Below are 24,381 nucleotides of genomic sequence, written 5' to 3'. Positions count from 1 at the left end.
CTTTCTTGCACAGATTTCAATCATTACTTTGGCAACCAGTTTGCGAGATTGGCAGCTTTCAATCCAAGAGTCTTTCCTGACTATATTTGTGAAATTCGTAAGACCCAAGCATTTTATATGTTATGAGTTTGTCATTTTGGATACCATATTTTAATTTTCTCTATTAAAAGTTATGTCTTATATGCTTATCATATTGCTATTTATCGCTAATTAGCTTTAAGTGTGCACCCATAAAAGAGTCTTACTTCTTCTCCACTCAATACAAAAAGGAATTGGACCAGGTGTTATCTATAGCGGTGCAAGATAAAAAAAAATTGGACTCTAATCTAGTGAAGAAACTGGGTCAGCCACACCCGCGTATTCCGGTATTATACACGGTTCCCAAAGTCCACAAAAATCCGTCAAAACCACCTGGCAGGCCCATAATTTCGGCCAACAACTAACTATATGAGCCAGTATACAAATTTTTTGATTGTCTGATACAAGCCCATCATCTTTAAACAACACACTTATTTGAAGGATACAACTTTGCTCATTAAACTACAAGAATTGGGATCAGTTCCTGAAGGCACAGTGCTGTGTACACTTGATGTACACAGCTTGTATACAGTTATTCCACACCTAGAGGGTTGGAGGTCATGGAAACATTTCTGAATGACAATCAGTTCACTAGCATTGACATCCCAGTCTTCATGTATTTATTGAAATTAACCCTCACTAGAAATTATTTTATGCACAATGGCGATTTTTTTCTTCAAAAGAGTGGGTGTGCTATGGGATCTTGTGTCTCACCTTCCTTTGCCTACGTATACATGTTTGCTCAGAGAGCAGAAGTTTTTCTTTTCCAACATTAACATCAAAGAGAATATCATCATGTATACACGTTATATAGATGACGTCTTCATTTTATGGAAAGGGGACTTCACTGTCTTGGACCAATTAATAAAAAATATTAACCAACAGGATTCCACTATTAAATTTACCCCTCATTTAAGCTAAACAAATGTGCATTTTCTTGATGTACAAATCACTGTTCAAGGAGGCAACATTGTCACCTCGATATATAGCAAAGACACCGACCGCAACACTTTGCTTAAAGCAAATAGTTTTCACCCCCCAGCGTTGTAGAATGGATTGGCTAAATCACAGATGATAAGAGCAACTCGAATCACAAGTGATCCATCCCAGTTAGAGAAGGAATTGGATAAGGTGGTGGAAAAATTTCATCAGCGAGGATACGACAAAAATCTTCATTTGCAACACAAGATGCAAGTTCTGACTTTACCGCGACAAAGTTTGTTAACATCTGCTTTGAGAAAAAATCAGACAAATATTATTCCGTATGTTAGTTAATATACGACAGCGAGTTCCGTGGTTTCAAGTACAGTGAAACAATTGTGGCCCATTGTACAATATTATAGGGATTTACCAGTATTCAAGAATACCCAACCATTGATTAGCTATAAAAGAGGTCGTAATTTAAAAAATATGTTGGTCCGGACAGATGTCTCTTCCCTATTACAATATCTACACAATATAGTAAGAGAAAACCAGGATGCTTCAAGTGCATTTTGTGCACCACTACACAATATAGTAAGAGAAAACCAGGATGCTTCAAGTGCATTTTGTGCACCACTACACAATATAGTAAGAGAAAACCAGGATGCTTCAAGTGCATTTTGTGCACCACTACACAATATAGTGGGCGGGATGTACTAAACAGAAAATGCGGTAAACTCCCTGTTTACCGCATTTCCTGATGTACTAAGCCCCGGCCGCCAGGTCAGCGCCGCGGCGGGGTACGCCAGCTTTAGCTGGCGTACATCCATAGAAGCCTATGGGGCTTCTCTCCGCGGCGCTGTGTGAGGGATCCGATCGGATCCCTCCCAGCATGCCCTGCGGCCGCCCCCGTCACCCCGCGCATGCGCAGACTGACTTCTGGGGCCGAATCCCGGAAGTCAGGCTGCCGCTGCGCATCGCGGAGGACAGCTCTTATCGGAAGAGCTGTCCTCCGCAATGCTGATCGCATATGTTAGTACATATGCGATCAGCATCGTGGCGCAGGGCGGCGATGGGCGGCGATGTACATTAGTACATCCCGCCCAGTAAGAGAAAACCAGGATGCTTCAAGTGCATTTTGTGCACCACTTGCAGTTATCTGCAAACTGGTGCTACATTTAATCATCCGCATATGGGGAAGAAAATTAAGATAAAACATGCTCTTACATGCACCAGCAAATATGGGGTGTATATGATTACATGTCCATGTGGACTGAGGTACATACTACAAACAACTAGAATGTTTAAAGAACGAATGGCAACACATAGGTCCTCTATAAAGTTGGCACTAGAGGGCAAGGATTCAGACTTGCCTGTACCAAGGCACTTCAAATTAAAGAATCACCAATGGTCAAGTTTGCGCTATAGAATGATAGACCATGTTCCCCCCATGATGAAGGGGGGGGTGACCGTGTAAAAATATTACTACAATTGAAAGCAAGATGGATTTCTGTATTAGACACTATGCAACCGAAAGGCTTGAATTAAAAATTCTCTTGGCTTCCGTTTCTATGAGATAGCAGTTTTGTCCCTGTCTTTGTTGCATACAGTGTTAAGCTATATATGATGCGGTGTGAGCGTATTGAGAATAAGCTTAACAGTACTATGTAATTAAAATAGCAGAGATCTATTATGTTTTCTTAGTGGACGCCCGGGCAATCTAACTATGCATATACCCTCTATTCTTTATATTTAAGCTATATTATACAATTGACAGCAACATGCCGTATATAACGAAAAATTGTTGTGTTTATTTATCAATTATTCTGTTCATTCAACAAAATAATATTAGAGCTAGGTTTCATGTAGTATTTTTATATTTGCACTTTTGTATTTTTATATCTGTATATTGTTCATTCACAGTTTCTGCACTTGGCGATGTTCCTTTCCTCCTGTCCCCGCACAGTTGACAGAGCTCTATAGCAACACTGTGGTTGCCAGTTACTACATTCCCCAGCGGACTTCACTGCACGCCGCGTCACTAGCAGACGCACTTTCATGACGTCATACGTCTGCGACCACGGCACGGCGGCGGGAGCCGGGAGAACACCGTCACCATCAGGGAGTATGTCACTATATAAGGTATGTTTGAAATATATGTTTCATATACACTGTCACTCTGTCATGCCCTGACGAAAAGGCTGGAGGGCCTTGAAACGTTGGCTTCTGAGCAATAAATTTGTCCTTACCTGTTTAGGTCCGATGGAGTGCTGTCTGGTCTGTATACATGGACACTGAGCCTATATCTGGATAAATTGGAGGGCACCCCAGCGGTTGCATAACTGAACCTAGAGTGCCATTCTACACTGCTGTGTATATATATATATATATATATATATATATACTGTATATATTAGCTCATACGCATCTACTGGTACGGATGGTGTAATGGTTAGCATTACTGCCTCACAGCACTGAGGTCATGGGTTCGATTCCCACCATGGCCCTAACTGTGCGGCGTTTGTATATTCTTCCCGTACTTGCGTGGGTTTCCTCCGGGTACTCCGGTTTCCTCCCACAATCCAAAAATATACTGGTAGGTTAACTGGCTCCCAACAAAATTAACCCTAGCGTGAATGTGTGAGTGTGTACATGTGATAGGGAATATAGATTGTAAGCTCCACTGGAGCAGGGACTGATGTGAATGGGGAAATATTCTCTGTACAGCGCTGCGGAATATGTGTGCGCTATATAAATAGCTGTTAATAAATAAATAAATAATACTGGCTAGACTGGTATATCAAGAGGTTATTGATTTGGTCTTAGGTGTTTTTGCTATTTGTGCTCAAAAACTGACTCTATATTAGTTTTTTTTTTTAAGATATCATTAATAATTTGGAGTCATTCGGTTACTATGCACAGAAATCTGTATTTGACAACCTGTGAACAAAAGCATTACAAGATGAATTCTTAACAGATGCAATCTCCTGCTACATAATACATTCAATTTCCTAACTAGCTGTCATTCTTCTTCCTGTAATTAACAGGAATGCACACCTATGAGCAGTGAGGGGGATGCTGCAAGGTCTATTTAAAGTACTACCCATAGGTACCTGAGAATTATTAAGAAGCCACTTCATTTTAAACTTTATTGGATACAAATGTAATTGAGTTTTTACATTTCAGTGAAGAGTCACTCATCTTATAGCATTTTCTATCATTTTTGATGCAATCATTGGTACAACTCTAAATCAGTCTTGGCTAAAATTTCTTTCAAATTGGTATATTTGAATAATTGCATTTTTTTTATGGGAGCTGTAGTGAAAACTTGTAGAATAGGTAAGACAACGCTATCAAATCCTTAAAAACTAATACAGGTTGAGTATCCCTTATTCAAAATGCTTGGGACCAGAAGTATTTTGGATATCGGATTTTTCCGTATTTTGGAATAATTGCATACCATAATGAGATATCATGGCGATAGGACCCAAGTCTAAGCACAGAACGCATTTATGTTTCATATACACCTTATACACACAGCCTGAAGGTAATTATAGCCAATATTTTTTATAACTTTCTGCATTAAACAAAGTGTGTGTACATTCACACAATTCATTTATGTTTCATATACACCTTATACACACAGCCTGAAGGTCATTTAATACAATATTTTTAATAACTCTGTGCACTAAACAAAGTTTGTATACAGTGAGCCATCAGAAAACAAAGGTTTCACCATCTCACTCTCACTCAAAAAAGACCGTATTTCGGAATACAGGTACACCACCGATTTTCCGGCATCCTCAGTTCCAGTGCCATGCCGGATTATCGATTTTGCCGGATTAACGGTGGAAACTAATTTTGCACCTTCAGAACATTTCTAAAGCAATAAATAGTAATATATATGCTACAGTATAATATTAATTAATAAATAAACACAGTAGTGTATGCAAAACTGTTTATAAGCAAAACAGGTATCAGGTACTTGCTGTGACCTTGGACGCCATAACAGCCCCACTGATGCTTGCTGTGTCACCTGCAGTGCCCTCAGAAGCTGTACTCACTGACACTTGTACGCGCTGTGTCTTCCGCCCATGTGCGGTACTTGCTGTGACCTTGGACGCCATAACAGCCCCACTGATGCTTGCTGTGTCACCTGCAGTGTCCGTGGAAGCTGTACCCACTGACACTTGCGTGTATTGCGTGTTACGCCCATGCGCAGAAAATATTCCGGATTATAGGATGTCCCTAACCCCCTTTAATCCGGACAAATTAAAATTGTCCGGATTAAAAGAGGTTCCGGATAATCGGTTGCCGGAAAATCGGTGGTGTACCTGTATTTGGATATGGGATACTCAACCTGTATAATGATTTCATTACTTTTCTATACTTGTATGAATTTGAAAGTATATGGTCTCTATCTGAAAGCATTATTTCACAGGTCAAGGGCAGGAAATTACTATATTTCAAAGCAATTACAACCGGCAAAAGGGGGTTGGCTTGGCAAAACAGGTATTAAAATATTTAATACTTGTCATGTTAATCTCCACCCACACAGCCCGTGTTGTTAATTATTTTCATATAGTGTAAGGCTAGGGCCTTACACTATATGTATGTACATTTGTTATTTAGTTGGGAAGTTAAATGACCTAAGAAAAAAACAATGCAATTCAGTGCAAATATATGTATTTACTTTAGAAAGACAGAAAGGAACATCCTCAATCCTCCCAGATTTCCCTCCACAGCATCACCTAAGATTGTTGGGAACAGTGATTTTTCCATTACAGTTTGGATGGACCAATTTGCCACCTGTGGTACCAATCAACCTATCAACTACAGTATTTTAGTGGATAAACTTGCAGTCATGACCAGGGCCGGCGTCAGGGGGGGTCAAAGGGGACACCTGTACCAGGCCCTAAGGATCAGAGGGGCCCCAAGGTTATGCCACATAGTGCCCGGCAGGAATGTGAGCCATCTTGTCCAAATAGGGCATCGAACTGTAGGCAGTGTGGACACAGCCTTAGAGTGACAGGAGCCTCTCTCACACAGTGACTGTATGGCGCGAGTGTGCACCCGCTCTTCCAGGTCCAGCTCTGCTAACAAGGATTCCTGTTCCCTGCACCAGCCTCTTCTGGTGGGGTGTGAGGGCTGCATGGTTGTTGCTGTATGGTGTTCGGTCGGGATACTGGGGAATGCATGGCAAATGAGTCTCTCCCCGGGGTAAGAGTGGATTGGTGAGGGGATAGAGGGGGCCCCGGAGGTATCACTGTACGGGGCCCCAAAATTTCTCTTGCCGGCCCTGGTCATGACACTCTGTAAGTGTTTGGCTATAGCTAGCCTTATTTATTACTGCATTGCTGACACGGGAGGCAATCAGTTTGCTGGCTGCCGGAATCCCAACAGCCAAAAATGCCGACAGACATAATCCCGGCTCACAGGGGCTATTCCCACTCTTGAGTGTCCACAACACCCACAGAGTGGGCAGCGTGGCAAGCGGTGCGACCCCGCAAGGGAACTCTTTGCGCTCGCCCAGCTGCCGGCATTCTACCGGGGGTGGGAGGCCGCTGTAGGTAATACATATGTATTCCGCTGGCACTATAAAGATAAATAATTATAATTGAAATATATATATATATATATATATATATATATTTCATTATTTCCATTGATTAGTCTGACTACACTGATTGTTTCCATGGTTACTACTGTAGCTCTCAATGGTCAGCTATTTACAGACAATTGTCCAAATAGCATGAACAGCCATTATATGCATGATATTGAGAATACATAAAGTGCAGACTGGTTTATGGAAGGCTTGTTCTTCGTAGCTCCGAAGACGTGATGTAATACACTGCAATGCTGGCAAGAGTAAGCCAGGTAGGGGCAATATATGCAGCGTTGTAGGAGACCCCAATGTGTTGGGGACCCCACCCCATCTGTCCCCCTATTATCTAGTCTGCACATTATAATGAACACACTTTAAATCATTAAATAATCATAAATTCTATCATCACCCCGTCATTGTTAGTTAACCCCCCTCTCAAAATTATGAACTCATTCAGCCTCATCATAATAACCCTTTCAATATCATTAACCCCAATAATCATTAACTTCCTTGGACCCAATATTAATTAGCCCCCATATCATCATTTATTCTATTTATATTCAATAACCTGTTTAATCATTACATCCCTCAGCCTCATAAAAAGAACCCCTTCAGCCTCATTACTTAAACCATCCATACCCGGCTTTCGTGCAGTTAGGAATACATATATATGTAAGTGGTGTTTTTTTTTGGTGGAGGCTAGCCTTGACACAGGTATGGGATCAGACAGAAACGTCAACATTTATATGCTGGGAATTGAGTTGTAAGCAATGGAACTTGCACCGTCAGGGCTGCAGCACCTACCCAATGTACCAGAGTGCAGCCAGACGTGGGATAACTGACAACCATTAACTGTACCTACAAAAACCTTCCCTGCCCACCCCATCCCTCATACTCCTACTCCATTACTACTCATCATAATCATTCCTCCAACCATCTTCACGCACTGTGACCGGTGTTGATCCATATGAAATTAACTCATTGGGGAACTGGTCCTCTTCCAGCCGCCCACTGTGTAATTCTAGGTTACCTTAAACAGCTAACATTGCTATTGCTATAGAGAGGCAGTAAACATGTGTACCATAGTGTGAAGGAGGGAGGGTTGGCCTATGAGAGAGAGAGGGACCAAAGAGGTGGTAAGTGGCTATGCACTGTGGCAATAGGCTGCATGACTCATACCACCTAAAGTCAGTTAGAGAAGGGGTCAGGAATGAGGCAAAACAAATTAAATTTTTTCTGATGCTACTTAGCATACCCAATGCATACAAAGCCTGTCTGCCCCTGGAAACCACTAGACTTCCATGTACTGTAATCAGTGATTGGCAAAATCAAATGTTAGTAGCCAATGTGCAGAATGTGAATGGCGTTCACCTGAATTTCAGCATCTGAGTCTGGAGTGGGATTTATACATGTATATAGTGACGCAGTTCATGTTTAATTCTCTTTGTCACAACTGAGGGCCTGAGCTGACGGGAGGCAGCCTCAGTTGTAGGGGCTGAGATGTACCGGAACCTGGGAGGTTGTATCAGACCCCTGGACATGTAAGTAACATGAATAATAACTGCCCGAAGGCGTGACCACGACAACTTGGATAAAAGTCAATGATGTTTATTATGACAACTCCGCAACACAGCAGCAGTAAAAGAAAACGTAAAAGTCAGCAAAGAATAAATACAGTTCCTGGGTACTACAGGATGGCAGGAGCCACAGGGCACTGGTAGTGTGAGATAGTTCTTATAATCTTGTAGATGGAAAGTCCTTACCAGGCCCGACTGTAGCAATGGAGATAACCCAGGATTGTGCCAGCTGGTGTTCCAGGAAAAGCTGGGTTGCTGAAGATAAAACGGCTGCTGTGGATACTGGCTGGAACCAGACTGTTGTTAGCATGGAGTGGATACTGGCTGGAACCAGTTAAATAATAAATGAACTTGGGAGCGATGAAATATGAACTGAAATGTAGAACTAGAGAGCGGAGAAATAATAATACCGGTGGAGAGTGGTAAAGTGTAGAAAGGACACCGGCCCTTTAAGAGAAGCTGTACTCTGCTGGAAGCTGAGCTGGAAGCAGGTAATGTTGTAGCTGGAAACAGATGAATCCACAATGGATTGGAGAGTCAGGCTACACCGCAGGTGGAATGCTGGTGCGGGTCTCTATGGTGGAAGTCTTGAGACAGGAGCTGGAACCTGGAAGACAATCACAGGAGAGAGACAAACAGGAACTAGGTTTGACAACCAAAGCACTGACGCCTTCCTTGCTCAGGCACAGTGTATTTATACCTGCAGCAAGGAAGGGATTGGCTAGGCAATTATGCAGATTATCAATACTGAGAACAGATTGGTGGAAATGATCAGCTGACAGAATCCAAGATGGCTGCGCCCATGCAGACACTTGGAGGGAAGTTTGGTTTGTAATCCATGTGGTAATGAAAACAGTAATGGCGGCGCCGGCCACCGGAGACAGGAGGCGCCAGACTGACAGATGCACATCCAACCACGCGGACACAGCGGAGGCCGCGGCTGACGTAATCGCCACTCAGACACTCTGCATGCAGAAGTTCAGGGACGGCGGCGGAGGCCGCGGGAGACGCCATGCCAGGTGTAATATGGCGTTTACTGTGACAGCGTCCCAGAGTGACAGGAGAGGATACAGGAATGTACACATCAGGATAACAGATGGGATCCGGTCCTGGAGCGCTGAGCCAGCCTTAGGAGGCATCTGATGGGTAAGAAATGGCGTCCAGATACCCGGATCGTGACAGCACCCCCCCCTTTAGGAGTGGCCCCAGGACACTTCTTTGGCTTTTGAGGAAACTTGGAATGGAATCTCCGGACCAAGGCAGGAGCATGGACATCAGAAGCATTGGTCCATGAACGTTCCTCAGGACCATAACCCTTCCAGTCAATAAGATATTGTAGTTGACCGTAACGGTGACGTGAGTCCAGGATCTTGGCCACTTCATACTCAACGCCTCGTTGAGTTTGGACTTTCGGAGTTGGAGGAAGTGAGGAATGAAACCGATTCAAGATCAGCGGTTTCAACAGGGAAACATGGAATGTCCTGGGTATTTTTAAGAAGGGAGGCAACTGGAGTCTGTAAGCAACAGGATTGATGACTTGTTCAATCTTGAAAGGACCGATATAGCGAGGTGCAAACTTCATACTGGGAACTCTTAACCTCAAATTCTTCGTGGATAACCATACCCGATCACCCACCTTGAGAGCAGGAACTGCTCGACGCTTCTTATCCGCAAACTTCTTGTACCTGAACGATGCCTTGAGCAGAGCTGATCGTACGCTCTTCCAGATATTGGCAAACTGATGCAAGGTGATATCCACTGCGGGAACAGAAGTTGCTGGAAGCGGTTGGAACTCAGGGACTTTAGGGTGGAATCCAAAGTTAGTGAAGAATGGTGTTGAAGCAGATGAAGAATGATACTGGTTGTTATGACAGAACTCGGCCCAGGGAAGTAATTGAACCCAGTCATCTTGAGAGGAGGACACATAGATGCGGAGGAAGGCCTCCAAGTCCTGATTCACCCTCTCGGTTTGACCATTGGTCTGAGGATGGTAAGCCGTGGAAAACTTTAGCTTGACTTGGAGGACTTGACATAAACTTCGCCAGAATTTGGCTGTGAATTGAACTCCTCGATCTGAGATAATTTCTTCAGGAAGACCGTGGAGTCGGAAGATCTCTTGTATGAATACTTGAGCCAACTTGGAAGCTGACGGAAGACCGGTGAGAGGAATGAAGTGTGCCATCTTGGTGAACCGGTCAACTACCACCCAGATGGTATTGAACTTGTTGCACATGGGTAAATCTGTAATAAAATCCATCGACAAATGGGTCCAAGGTCGACGGGGAACAGATAGTGGAACCAGTTGCCCCGCAGGCGACTGGCGGGATACCTTATGTTGAGCACACTTTGGGCAAGATGCAATAAACTCCAAGACGTCCTTTTTCAGAGTTGGCCACCAATAGGACCTAGAGATAAACTCCAGGGTTTTTTGGATACCTGTATGTCCGGCAAAACGGGAAGCATGGGCCCAATGCATGAGCTTCTTCCTTAGCATCGGTTTCACAAAACTTTTCCCTGATGGGGGCGTAGAGTCCATCCCTACCGTGGAGAATGCCAACGGATTTGTAATAGGATGCTTGTCTGAAGACTCTGACTCATTTTCTTGCTCCCATGAGCGGGAAAGGGCATCGGCCTTGCGATTCTGAGAGCCCGGACAGAACTGGAGTTTAAAGTCGAACCTGGAAAAGAAAAGTGCCCATCTGGCCTGACGAGGGTTGAGACATTGTGCGCCTTTCAGATATAAAAGGTTCTTGTGGTCTGTAAGTATGGTGATTGAATGAGAAGCTCCCTCCAACAGATACCTCCACTCTTCTAGAGCGAGCTTGATGGCTAGCAACTCCTGGTCGCCAATGGCATAGTTGCGCTCAGCTGGGGAGAACTTCCGGGAGAAGAAACTGCAAGGGTGTAAATGGCCATCTTTAGCCCTCTGAGATAACACCGCTCCTACTCCAACGGAGGAGGCATCCACCTCTAAGATGAAAGGAGAGTCGATGTCAGGCTGTTTCAGAATAGGCGCAGAGATGAACCTTTGTTTTAAAAGATGAAATGCTTGCATGGCTTCTTCAGACCACTTGGACGGGTTAGCACCCTTCTTAGTGAAAGCAGTAATAGGCGCCACAATGGTGGAAAAGTCTCGTATAAACTTTCGGTAATAGTTGGCGAACCCTAAGAACCTCTGGACCCCTTTGAGGGTTAAGGGTACCGGCCAATTTTGGATTGCTTGTAGTTTCTCAGGATCCATCTCTAGTCCGGAACCGGACACAATGTACCCTAGAAACGGAATGGACTTGACTTCAAAGACGCATTTTTCTAATTTGCAATAGAGATGATTGACACGGAGACGGGACAGAACCTCTTTAACCCAAAAACGATGTTCCTCTAAATCGTTGGCAAAAATGAGGATATCGTCTAGATAGACCACGACATGACGGTATAGAATGTCTCTGAAGGTCTCATTGACTAAATGCTGGAAGACAGCTGGAGCATTGCTCAATCCGAAGGGCATGACGAGGTACTCATAATGTCCGTCACGGGTGTTAAAGGCGGTCTTCCACTCGTCACCCTCACGGATCCGGATGAGATTGTATGCACCTCTCAAGTCCAGCTTTGTAAAGATGGTAGCTCCGCTAACTCTGTCAAAGAGCTCAGTAATCAGGGGTAAAGGATAACGGTTCTTGATGGTAATGTCGTTCAAACCTCTGTAGTCGATGCACGGCCGCAGACCACCATCTTTCTTTTTTACAAAAAAGAAGCCTGCGCCGGCTGGAGAAGAAGAAGGTCGAATGAACCCCTTTGCTAGGTTCTCTTTAATATATTCCTCCATAGAATGCGTCTCGGGCAGAGACAACGGATAAGTTCGGCCTCGAGGTGGAACCTTCCCTGGAACGAGATCAATCGGGCAGTCCCATTCTCTATGAGGAGGAAGGATATCAGCAGAAGCTTTACTGAACACATCCGTGAAATCTTGATATGGAGGAGGTGGAACATCAGACGACCTGGGGGAGGAAGAACAGACAGGCAATACTTTAAACAAACATGTCTCAGCACAGGAGGAACCCCATGCCAGGATTTGCGTAGTCGTCCAATCAATTGTAGGATTGTGAAGACGGAGCCATGGAAGGCCCAGGACCACAGGATGTGTGGCTCTTGAAATCACTAAAAAAGAAATAAGTTCGGAATAAAGAACTCCCACTCTCAGACGAACTGGTAGAGTCCTTAAAGAAATAACTGCATCAAAAATTTTGCTGCCATCCACGGCAGTTAAAGAAATGGACGAAGGAAGTCTCTCGGTGGGTAGGGACCACCGTTTAACATAGGCTTCGGTAATAAAGTTCCCAGCTGCTCCGGAATCAAGGAGGGCAATGACGTTCCGATAACGTTGAGCAACTTGAAGCGAGACTGGGAGATTACAATCTTGAGGAGATGGAGAGGAGATCATTACTCCTAGCCGGCCCTCTCCTTGGCGAGCTAGGATTTGGAGTTTCCCGGACGTTTGGGACAGGCATTAATGGTGTGAGACGGAGCTGCACAATAGAGACAGAGAGACTCGGAGAGACGTCTTCGGCGCTCAGCAGGAGTTAAACGGGAACGGCCAAGTTGCATGGGCTCATCTTTAGATAGTGACAGTTGACGAGGAGGAGGAGCAGAAGATTTTGGAGCAGATGATCTTCCACGCTCAGTTGCTCTCTCTCTGAAACGTAAATCAACTTTCGTGCAGAGTGAGATTAGCTCATCTAACTTAGAAGGTAAGTCTCTGGTAGCTAACTCATCTTTAATACGCTCAGATAAGCCATGCCAGAATGCAGCATACAGGGCCTCGTCGTTCCATGCCAGTTCGGATGCCAGGATCTGGAACTGTATCAGATATTGTCCTACAGTACGTGACCCCTGGCGTAAACGGAGAATCTCGGATGAAGCTGAGGTTACCCGGCCTGGCTCGTCGAAGATGCGCCTGAATGTTGACACGAAGGCAGTGTAGGAAGATAGCAGGGTGTCGGACCTCTCCCATAACGGTGATGCCCAATCAAGGGCTGAGCCACTGAGAAGAGAAATAATGTAGGCAATTTTTGTACGGTCACTGGGAAAATTGCCAGGTTGTAGCTCAAACTGAATCTCACACTGGTTGAGAAATCCCCTGCAGAATCTTGGAGATCCGTCAAATTTTGCTGGCGTTGGAAGATGAAGACGTGGAGCAGAAATGGGTAAGGTGGGTGGGGTTATAGCTGGAGTCACTGTGGTTGACGCACCAGACGCGCCTGATCCACGGAGAGTTGTCTGAATCCCATCCAGCCGAGTAGAGAGATCCTGGAGACAGCGGATGATGTGGCCCTGTGCAGCCTCCTGATGTTCTAGTCGGGCTGCCAGTTCTTGCATCGGCCCGGCCGCTTGATCCTGGTCTCCGGCTGGACTCATTAGGTCAGTGCTTACTGTCACAACTGAGGGCCTGAGCTGACGGGAGGCAGCCTCAGTTGTAGGGGCTGAGATGTACCGGAACCTGGGAGGTTGTATCAGACCCCTGGACATGTAAGTAACATGAATAATAACTGCCCGAAGGCGTGACCACGACAACTTGGATAAAAGTCAATGATGTTTATTATGACAACTCCGCAACACAGCAGCAGTAAAAGAAAACGTAAAAGTCAGCAAAGAATAAATACAGTTCCTGGGTACTACAGGATGGCAGGAGCCACAGGGCACTGGTAGTGTGAGATAGTTCTTATAATCTTGTAGATGGAAAGTCCTTACCAGGCCCGACTGTAGCAATGGAGATAACCCAGGATTGTGCCAGCTGGTGTTCCAGGAAAAGCTGGGTTGCTGAAGATAAAACGGCTGCTGTGGATACTGGCTGGAACCAGACTGTTGAAGGCACGGAGTGGATACTGGCTGGAACCAGTTAAATAATAAATGAACTTGGGAGCGATGAAATATGAACTGAAATGTAGAACTTGAGAGCGGAGAAATAATAATACCGGTGGAGAGTGGTAAAGTGTAGAAAGGACACCGGCCCTTTAAGAGAAGCTGTACTCTGCTGGAAGCTGAGCTGGAAGCAGGTAATGTTGTAGCTGGAAACAGATGAATCCACAATGGATTGGAGAGTCAGGCTACACCGCAGGTGGAATGCTGGTGCGGGTCTCTATGGTGGAAGTCTTGAGACAGGAGCTGGAACCTGGAAGACAATCACAGGAGAGAGACAAACAGGAACTAGGTTTGACAACCAAAGCACTGACGCCTTCCTTGCTCAGGCACAGTGTATTTATACCTGCAGCAAGGAAGGGATTGGCTAGGCAATTATGCAGATTATCAATACTGAGAACAGATTGGTGGAAATGATCAGCTGACAGAATCCAAGATGGCTGCGCCCATGCAGACACTTGGAGGGAAGTTTGGTTTGTAATCCATGTGGTAATGAAAACAGTAATGGCGGCGCCGGCCACCGGAGACAGGAGGCGCCAGACTGACAGATGCACATCCAACCACGCGGACACAGCGGAGGCCGCGGCTGACGTAATCGCCACTCAGACACTCTGCATGCAGAAGTTCAGGGACGGCGGCGGAGGCCGCGGGAGACGCCATGCCAGGTGTAATATGGCGTTTACTGTGACAGCGTCCCAGAGTGACAGGAGAGGATACAGGAATGTACACATCAGGATAACAGATGGGATCCGGTCCTGGAGCGCTGAGCCAGCCTTAGGAGGCATCTGATGGGTAAGAAATGGCGTCCAGATACCCGGATCGTGACACTCTTCAAGAATATTGGCTTCCTCGACTGCTGCTTGGCCTATGATCTTACACAATTACTGAGGGCATGGCAATCTGCATTGCTCAGAAGCAGGGCCGGCGACAGGGGGGGTCAAAGGGGACACCTGTACCGGGCCCCAAGGATCAGAGGGGCCCCAAGTATATGCCACTTAGTGTCCAGCAGGGAATCATCATGGAGTTATTGGGGAGAGACAGACCGTGGTGTGTGTGGGGGAGGAAGGAGAGATATACATATTTATATCTCTGTATAGTGTAGATAAATAAAAAAAAGATATATTTATTTAATAACAGTTTATTATATAGCGCAGCAAATTCTGTTGCTCTGAGGGGGCCCCAGAAATATCACTGTACCGGGCCCCAAGATGTCTGTTGCCGGCCCTGCTCAGAAGCCTTGGTGGTTAGCTGATATTGTCACTGTTATAGTAAGTCATTCAGCTTCTTTTCATGTACGTGATACTTTGCTTCAACTGCTGCCATTAAGTGTTTTATTGCTCTAAGGTTATACCATTCTCTATTATAATGTTTTAGTTTACCCAATCATCCAATTAGAGATGAGCGGGTTCGGTTTCTCTGAATCCGAACCCGCCAGAACTTCATGTTTTTTTTCACGGGTCCGAGCGACTCGGATCTTCCCGCCTTGCTCGGTTAACCCGAGCGCGCCCGAACGTCATCATGACGCTGTCGGATTCTCGCGAGGCTCGGATTCTATCGCGAGACTCGGATTCTATATAAGGAGCCGCGCGTCGCCGCCATTTTCACACGTGCATTGAGATTGATAGGGAGAGGACGTGGCTGGCGTCCTCTCCATTTAGATTATAAGAGACTGAGAGAGATTTACTGGAGCTGACTAGGAGGAGTACTGTTACTGTAGAAGTGTAGAGACTGAGTGGAGAGAGTTTACTAGTGAGGACAGTGCAGTTTACTTTATAATCCGTTCTCTGCCTGAAAAAAGCGATACACAGCACACAGTGACTCAGTCACATACCATATCTGTGTGCACTGCTCAGGCTCAGGCCAGTGTGCTGCATCATCTATTATCTATATATAATATTATATATATATCTGTCTGACTGCTCAGCTCACACAGCTTATAATTGTGGGGGAGACTGGGGAGCACTACTGCAGTGCCAGTTATAGGTTATAGCAGGAGCCAGGAGTACATAATATATTATATAGTGAGTGACCACCAGACACACAGTGCAGTTTATTTAATATATCCGTTCTCTGCCTGAAAAAAGCGATACACACAGTGACTCAGTCAGTCACATACCATATCTGTGTGCACTGCTCAGGCTCAGGCCAGTGTGCTGCATCATCTATTATCTATATATAATATTATATATATCTGTCTGACTGCTCAGCTCACACAGCTTATAATTGTGGGGGAGACTGGGGAGCACTACTGCAGTGCCAGTTATAGGTTATAGCAGGAGCCAGGAGTACATAATATATTATATAGTGAGTGACCACCAGACACACAGTGCAGTTTATTTAATATATCCGTTCTCTGCCTGAAAAAAGCGATACACACAGTGACTCAGTCAGTCACATACCATATCTGTGTGCACTGCTCAGGCTCAGGCCAGTGTGCTGCATCATCTATTATCTATATATAATATTATATTCCATAGACAAAAAACCTTACGGTTTCACATGTCCCATTAAGGCTTCTTAGACATGATCGAAATTTCAGAAACCTGTTGTAACTCTTCCACTCAAACTCCAAAAAGCAATGAAATTCCGATCATTAAGGCTGACGCCTTAATGGACGTGTCCCTTGCGCAATACAGATATGGTATGCCATCACAGCCTGTGGGTAAGTGCAGATTCAGCACTCTCACAGAGTGAGATTGCTGTCACTCACACAATGGTGGAGCTGCTAATTCACAGATTTGTGTGCTCATTGGAATACACACATGCAGTCTATGCAACTGAAGGTCTGAGCAGTTTTGTGGTGCTCCCATCCCACACAGTGCCTACAACCATCCCATTCGGTCACCACAACCATCCCACCTTGTTACAACATCCTTCTGACTCCATACATCCATCTCACATAGTATACACATTTAGCTCCCTCAAACATCTTGGTTAATTGCTAAAACTATAATACCCTATCTACGGTCTATGCATCTACACTTACTTCCCCTATACACCCCCATGCTGCCCTGTCTTCCCCAATCCCTACTTCTGTGTTCTCCCATCTGTGCTAGTCTGTACTAACTTATCTGCACCATCTGTCTTTCCCCACCTGTGCCTTGTCTGTACCACCGTTTACTTCTCTCTGTGCTGCTCAGTGTTCAACGTCACTCTGCCTCCTTCAGTACATGGCACACTATCTTCTCTCCCATCTGCACCAGTTTTCTACCCATCCATGCCAGTGTTTTCAACCAATCTGCACCGCTCTGTCTCCCTTCCCATACTTGCTACTTAATCTACCCCCTATCCACACCACTCTTACCCCATTCATGTAGCTGACATCCTGAAGGTAAATTTTGTGGATCATGCACTCTTGGCAGGGGGATAACCGCTACAGCCCACCCCCCAGTGGTCCGGAAACGCCTCCGTTGTGCAGACCATGCCCTGCCAATGGCATGCTAACGCTGTTTGCACGCCCCCCTCCTTCCCCGCAACCACCTCTGCCTATCAATCAGGCAGGGTGATCGCAGCCAGTGAGATGCTGATAGCATCTCTCTGGGCTCCTGGGGTACGCACGCGCAGTGCGGCCATTGCACGTGCGCACCTCACAAACTAATTCAGACTGCGATTGCTGCTGCTGCGGTCTGAATTACCCCCTGTGTTTCTTTGACCCCCCCATCAGTGCTGCTTAGTGTTCAACTCTATCCACACACTTCTGTTCCCCCATCCACACCGCTCTCCTCCCTCCAATCAACAACACTCTTACCTCATCTGAGCAGCTTTGTCTTCCACTCAGACCTTCAGTTGCATAGACTGCATGTGTGTATTCCAATGAGCACACAAATCTGTGAATTAGCAGCTCCACCATTGTGTGAGTGACAGCAATCTCACTCTGTGAGAGTGCTGAATCTGCACTTACCCACAGGCTGTGATGGCATACCATATCTGTATTGCGCAAGGGACACGTCCATTAAGGCGTCAGCCTTAATGATCGGAATTTCATTGCTTTTTGGAGTTTGAGTGGAAGAGTTACAACAGGTTTCTGAAATTTCGATCATGTCTAAGAAGCCTTAATGGGACATGTGAAACCGTAAGGTTTTTTGTCTATGGAATTTCATCGCTTTTTTTTAATTTATTTTTTTTATTCAGAAATTTTAAATTTCACTGTAAGAATAAACATTTGATTTTTTAAATGTTTAATGAAAATGTTCGTATAAAATTACTATTCTGTGCAAAATTATTTTATTAACCAAACCGAATTGTTTAAGGTCCATACACACTTAACGATTTAATGAGCATTTTCCCCCTCCTTGAGTGACGTCGCTCGTTTTATCGTTAAGTGTGTATGCCGCCAGCGACGAACGATGCGCGGCCCCGCGGGTCGGCAACAATCGTCGCTGTCGGTAGGTCATGCATGAAGGATGTGGACTGTCGTCCACGACCTTCATGCAGGGCTGGCGGGGGCGTGACGTCACTGAGCGATATGAGCGGTCATATCGCTCAGTGTGTACAGTCGGCCGCCGGCCGGCCCGGGAGGGGGAAACATTAGACGATGTCGCTCACAGAGCGACATCGTTTAATGTGTATGGGCCTTTAGACTTTGGTCAAAATATTTTGCTGCCTTTGCAGATGATGCAGGGAGGGGGGTAGGTGGCAGCAGCCTGTGACTGAGGCTGGAGGTAGGCGTGAAATGCATTGCTTGTACGTGTGAGTGCGTGGTGTCAGGTGCTGCGTGTGTATGTGTGTGTGTGTCAGGTGCTGCCTGTGTATCAGCTCCTGTGTGTGTGTGTGTGTGTATGTGTGTGTCAGGTGCTGCGTGTATATATGAGTGTGTCTGATGGTGCGTGTGTATGCGTCAGCTGCCGCACGTATGTGTGTGTCAGGTGTTGCGGGTGTATATGTGTGTGAGTATCAGGTGCTCCGCGTGTGTACAAGTGTAGGTCTGGTGCTGTGCATGAATACGTATGTCTGTGTCAGGTGCTGCGCGTGTACATGTGTGCATCAGGTGCTGCGCGTGTACATGAGTGTGCATTAGGTGCTGCGCGTGTACATGAGTGTGCGTCGGGTGCTGCGTGTGTACATGAGTGTGCATTAGGTGCTGCGCGTGTACATGAGTGTGCGTCAGGTGCTGCGTGTGTACATGAGTGTGCGTCAGGTGCTGCGCGTGTACATGTGTGTGCGTCAGGTGCTACACGTGTCTATGTGTGTGAGTAAGGTGCTGCATGTGTATGTGTGTGTCTGATGGTGTGCGTGTATATGTATGTGTCAGGTGCTGCGTGTATATGCATGTGTCAGGTGCTGCATGTTTATTTTATTGTGTCTGATGCTACGTGTGTGTGTGTGTCAGGTGCCGCACGTGTATATGTGTGTGTGTCAGGTGCTGCGCGTGTATGTGTGTGTCAGGTGCCGTTCCCCTTCTTCCCATCCCAGCTCTCTCTATAGAATACAGCTCTGCACCCAGAGAGAGGGAAAGACCAGGGGGCTGATCACTGCACTGCTCACTTTTTGGTCATGAGTTCGGCCTCCTGTTTCTTCCAGTGCTGTGTTCCTGCAGCCCAGCCCTCCCTGTTGTGCCAGAGAATCAGCCCTTCCTTCCCCAGCCAGAGAGAGAGAGCCCGAGGCAGAGACACTCTTCCCGTAGCTGGCCTACCCCCAGTACTTCAGCACTGGCCATGCGGCAGTCAACAAAGGAGACCAGCAGGGGGTTCTGGCAGCATCAGCTGTGGCCGCAGCTGGATCGGGGAGGCCTGTAGTGTCTGAGTTGGGCAGCACTTCCTCCGCCGCTGTCACCTTCCCCTGCCGGAGAGAAAGCAAGAGACATACCCTTCCCGCAGCTGGGCTACCCCTAGCACCTCAGCGCTGGCCAGGCGGAAGTCTATGGAGGGGACCGGCAGGGGTTTCAGGCCACAGCAGCAGCGGCCGCAGCCAGATCAGGGAGGCCTGCAGGGTCAGAGCTGGGCAGCACTTCTACCAACACTGTCACCTCTGTGCTGGGCAAGTACACCAGTCCGTACGGACGGAGGTGTCCACAACAGGCAGCAGTATAATGAGTCAGACAAACTCATTACACGCTGCCCACTGCTGCGCCGCATGCCCTCGATGGAGGAAGCCTAGATGCGGTCCCCAGCGGCAGTGAGGGAGAAGGGTGATCACATCACCCTTCAACCCGGCACCTCACAATCAGCTGGGGATCTGCAGTAGCTTCATCTCTCTCTTCCTCTCTGACAGCACAGCAGCCCCTCTGGGTCCCATGTAGCTCTGCCCCCCTGCTCACAGTTCACTCGGCCTCTCCTGATTAAAAAGAAAATAAGAGACTGACCTGCTGCTCAGATGCGAGGAGGGGACGGGCGGTAGGTCCTCTGTGAGTGCACTACACAGTCAAAATTAACTCTGACTCCTCACAACAGTGTGGACTGCAGGCAACGTCAGACGCCAATTTGGGTGTGCTTGCCGCACTACCTGCCCATCAAGCCCAACGTGGTGCCATGGTGCCAGCCCCGCCCACTATACGGATTCCATTTTGTATTAGGAACCCTATAACAGCATTCCGACATCCCTCCCTATGACGCTGCCATCCATACACTGCCGCTCTCATACATCCGCACACTGCCGCTCTCATACATCCGCACACTGCCGCTCTCATACATCCGCACACTGCCGCTCTCATACATCCGTACACTGCCGCTCTCACACAACTGTACACTGCTGCTCTCATACATCCATACACTGCCGCTCTCACACAACTGTACACTGCCGCTCTCATACATCCATACACTGCCGCTCTCACACAACTGTACACTGCTGCTCTCATACATCCATACACTGCCGCTCTCATACATCCGTACAACCCCGCTCTCATACAGGCGCACACCATCGCTCTTACAGCCGCACACCATCGCACTCTTACAGCCGCACACCATCGCACTTCCAGCCGCACACCATTGCACTTCCAGCCGCACACCATCGCACTTCCAGCCGCACACCATCGCACTCTTACAGCCGCACACCATCGCACTCTTACAGCCGCACACCATCGCACTCTTACAGCCGTACATTGCCGCTCTCATACATCCGCACACTGCCGCTCACATCTATACAAACATAGCCTCCATACATCTACGCATCCAATCCCCGCGCAAGGGAACACTGAAATCACTATCACTTTTGCCCGGGGTGTGACCACAGCCAGCCACTACTCCGGCCACCTTCTTTTGACACCAAAAATGCATCTTACCTATCATCAGGGTGGTGCTGCTGCTGGGGGTGGGTTGCTGCCTCAGTCTCCAGGTTGGTGCTGCGATTGGAGGGGGTACTGCTTCCCTGTGCTGCCACTGTCTCCCGGATCATCGTGCCGCTGGCTGAATTGCAGCTTGACGCTACTGCTGCCAGGAGTAACAGCTTCCTGGCTGTTGTTGCTGGTGGCTGCCCACTGCTCATTGCCACCGGAACACTGACCGGCTCGGCAGTGATGCTGACGGAGGAGTAGTGGCGGTGGGGTGGGGGGGGGGGTGCCTGCTCCCTTCCCTCGAGCATGCTGCAGTGTACAAAAATAAATAATAAATAGAGAGCATACCAGGGTGAGAGTCTGTATCGATCACAGTGATTACATGGGGCACAGCATAAGGACACCTTGCTGTGAGGGGCTCTGCCCACATAGATTGCTGCACCCTCTCTGATGTCAGCCGCTGCCCTCTCGTTCTCTGGGCGGCCAGTTCCAGTGTGAGGTAGGAGAGGAAGAGAACACACAGGAGAGCAGCCCTGATATATAACGAGGTGGAAGTTCTATAGGCAGCAGAGACTGAGACCAGCCAGCCAGGAGCAGAGACTGAGACCAGCCAGCCAGTCTCCCAGTGCCCTGATCACTACACGCCGCCAGCACAGCATTACAGGAGGGTCCTATAGTGCTGCCCTGAGCTAACAGGTGTGTGTACCAAGTGTACCCCGTACAGTGTGCTGCGCCCTGGTGTCTCTGAGAGGGGTGAGGTCACCGTGCCGCTTTAGTATATGGCTTTTCCTTAGTACTGTACGTTACAGCCCTGCACTAGTGGTGGCAACTCTGCCCTATGTTAACCTGTGAGGTTATTTTCCTATTTACAGAATAACCGGGGATAAGGGGGCCATATTGCGGCTCTCAAGTGAAGGCACTCTAATACACCCCCTGCTGGCGGCCACTGTGCAGGCGCAACAATTTGAAATGCCCGATCTCTATAATGGGGCATATTTCTCTTTTTTTTTAAAAACCTGTAACTTTCTGGAAAACCACAACCCCAAAAGGCACTTCACTGGGACATGCTCTATCTAATAAAACAAACCCCAAGTCATATACATATATATCTATATATACACACACACACTCATGTATATACATGTATACACAAATACACGAATGTCCATGTTTATGTATGTATAATACATTGATAGAGTACATTATATTTATGAATTAATTGCTTCCCGATTCTGCAGCAGCATCATCAGCACCACCAGTGTTACTCACAGTCACTTCACACTGACTGCTGCACAACACATCACTTAATTTCCGGGCCGCCCGCCATCTGGTGAAGAGACATGGGAGATGAAGGACCAGCAGTGCCAAGTTGAGCGGAAGTATTGTGAATTAGTTACCCACACACTCCTTGTGACACCTGCTCCCCGTCTGCCCTCCCACCCGCCGCCTGCCGTCCGGAACCCGCACTGACAAGTAAGTCTCAGCAGAATGTGTCTGCCGGCGGCTCCCAGTCCCCAGTGGTGTGGCGGCCGCGGCACACTAGGACTGAGAGACCGCAGCGGGAGGAAAGCACAAGTGGGCGGGAGGAGAGCATGGGCGGACATCACCACGTCACATTGCAAGGTGACGCCAGTCCCCCCAGTGAGGCCGCCGACGAATGCACTCAGCATAGTATTAGCAGCAGGCAGAGGGGGGGCGGGTGCATCGGTGGTGGGAGGTACGGAAATGAGCTGCAGGCTAGGCTCCACCGATCACACACTCAGCGATCACTGTGCTACAGCAATCGTGGCGTGCAGCGGTGCTGGACATTAGGGAGTGCCTGTGCGCACCAGGCACCCCCTGTACGCACGCCTATGCGCTACCACCCCCCATATGCCACACTACATCACTATGCTATAGCCCTCCCATATGCTGCACTTCATAATTACACTATACCCCCCATACAACATACTACATCACCACACTACACTACTCACAATAAAATTAAAACATCCCAGTTCCTCATTCTTAATGAGCTCACGTGAGTTCTCTCCCCAACGGAGCTCCAGACCAAGTAACAATGAAGACACCAGCAGCGTGTAGGGGGCAGGCCTGGTCCACTTGTCAGGAGAGAGCAGTCACTGGAGGATAAGAAGGGGGCGGGGCCTAGTCCTACAGACGGGAGAGAGCACAGACAGGAGAGAGCAAGGTACAGGGGTAGAAGGGGGCGGGGCCTATTCTTACAGGCTTTCAAAATTCGATTTTTTTATAAATTCGACATTTGACAAATTCGACTTTTCTGCAATGGTACAAATGCGGCAATTCGACAAAAGTATATTCAATTGAAGTTTGTAAATTCGACATCAGTGCTTTTAAACAGTAAATTCGTCATTTTCAATCCGCCACACTTTGCTGGCGGAATCTAATAAAAAAATTTAAAAACATGTTTTTTTTGCAGTTTTCTTTTTTGGTAATAGCATATCTATTTATATTAGAAGGGATTAGGTACTTGGTTTGTCTTTTTTGAGGCACAAGTATTATTTATATATTTTTTAAAAGATTATTATTATTTTTTAAATGGAATGTGAAAAACCCGGAAAAAAAATTGCGTGGGGTCCCCCCTTAAAGCATAACCAGCCTCGGGCTCTTCGAGCCGGTCCTGGTTCTAAAAATCCGGGGGAAAAACGGACAGGGGATCCCCCGTATTTTTAAAACCAGCACCGGGCTCTGCGCCTGGTGCAAAAAATACGGGGGACAAAAAGAGTAGGGGTCCTCCGTATTTTTTACACCAGCATCGGGCTCCACTAGCTGGACAGATAATGCCACAGCCGGGGGTCACTTTTATACAGTGCCCTGCGGCCGTGGCATTAAATATCCAACTAGTCACACCTGGCCGGGGTACCCTGGGGGAGTGGGGACCCCTTCAATCAAGGGGTCCCCCCCCCAGCCACCCAAGGGCCAGGGGTGAAGCCCGAGGCTGTCCCCCCCATCCAAGGGCTGCGTATGGGAGGCTGATAGCCTTGAGAAAATGGAAAGAATATTGGTTTTTCCAGTAGTACTACAAGTCCCAGCAAGCCTCCCCCGCAAGCTGGTACTTTGAG

At 47.1% G+C, this 24,381-nt stretch overlaps 1 long non-coding RNA gene across 1 annotated transcript in view; it reads left to right on the top strand.

The window, feature by feature from the left end:
- Positions 1-24,381, top strand: part of LOC135011260 (uncharacterized) — a 263,022-nt gene that overhangs the window by 46,004 nt on the left and 192,637 nt on the right. The window contains exon 2 of the long non-coding RNA XR_010210376.1: positions 2,923-3,141. This is a non-coding gene — a long non-coding RNA (uncharacterized LOC135011260). The remainder of the gene's footprint in view (positions 1-2,922; positions 3,142-24,381) is intronic.

Source organism: Pseudophryne corroboree, chromosome 2 (genome assembly GCF_028390025.1).
Source record: "Pseudophryne corroboree isolate aPseCor3 chromosome 2, aPseCor3.hap2, whole genome shotgun sequence".
Lineage (NCBI taxonomy): Eukaryota > Metazoa > Chordata > Amphibia > Anura > Myobatrachidae > Pseudophryne > Pseudophryne corroboree.
Note: the sequence above shows the minus strand (reverse complement) of the source record. Positions and strands in the feature narration are given on the sequence as shown.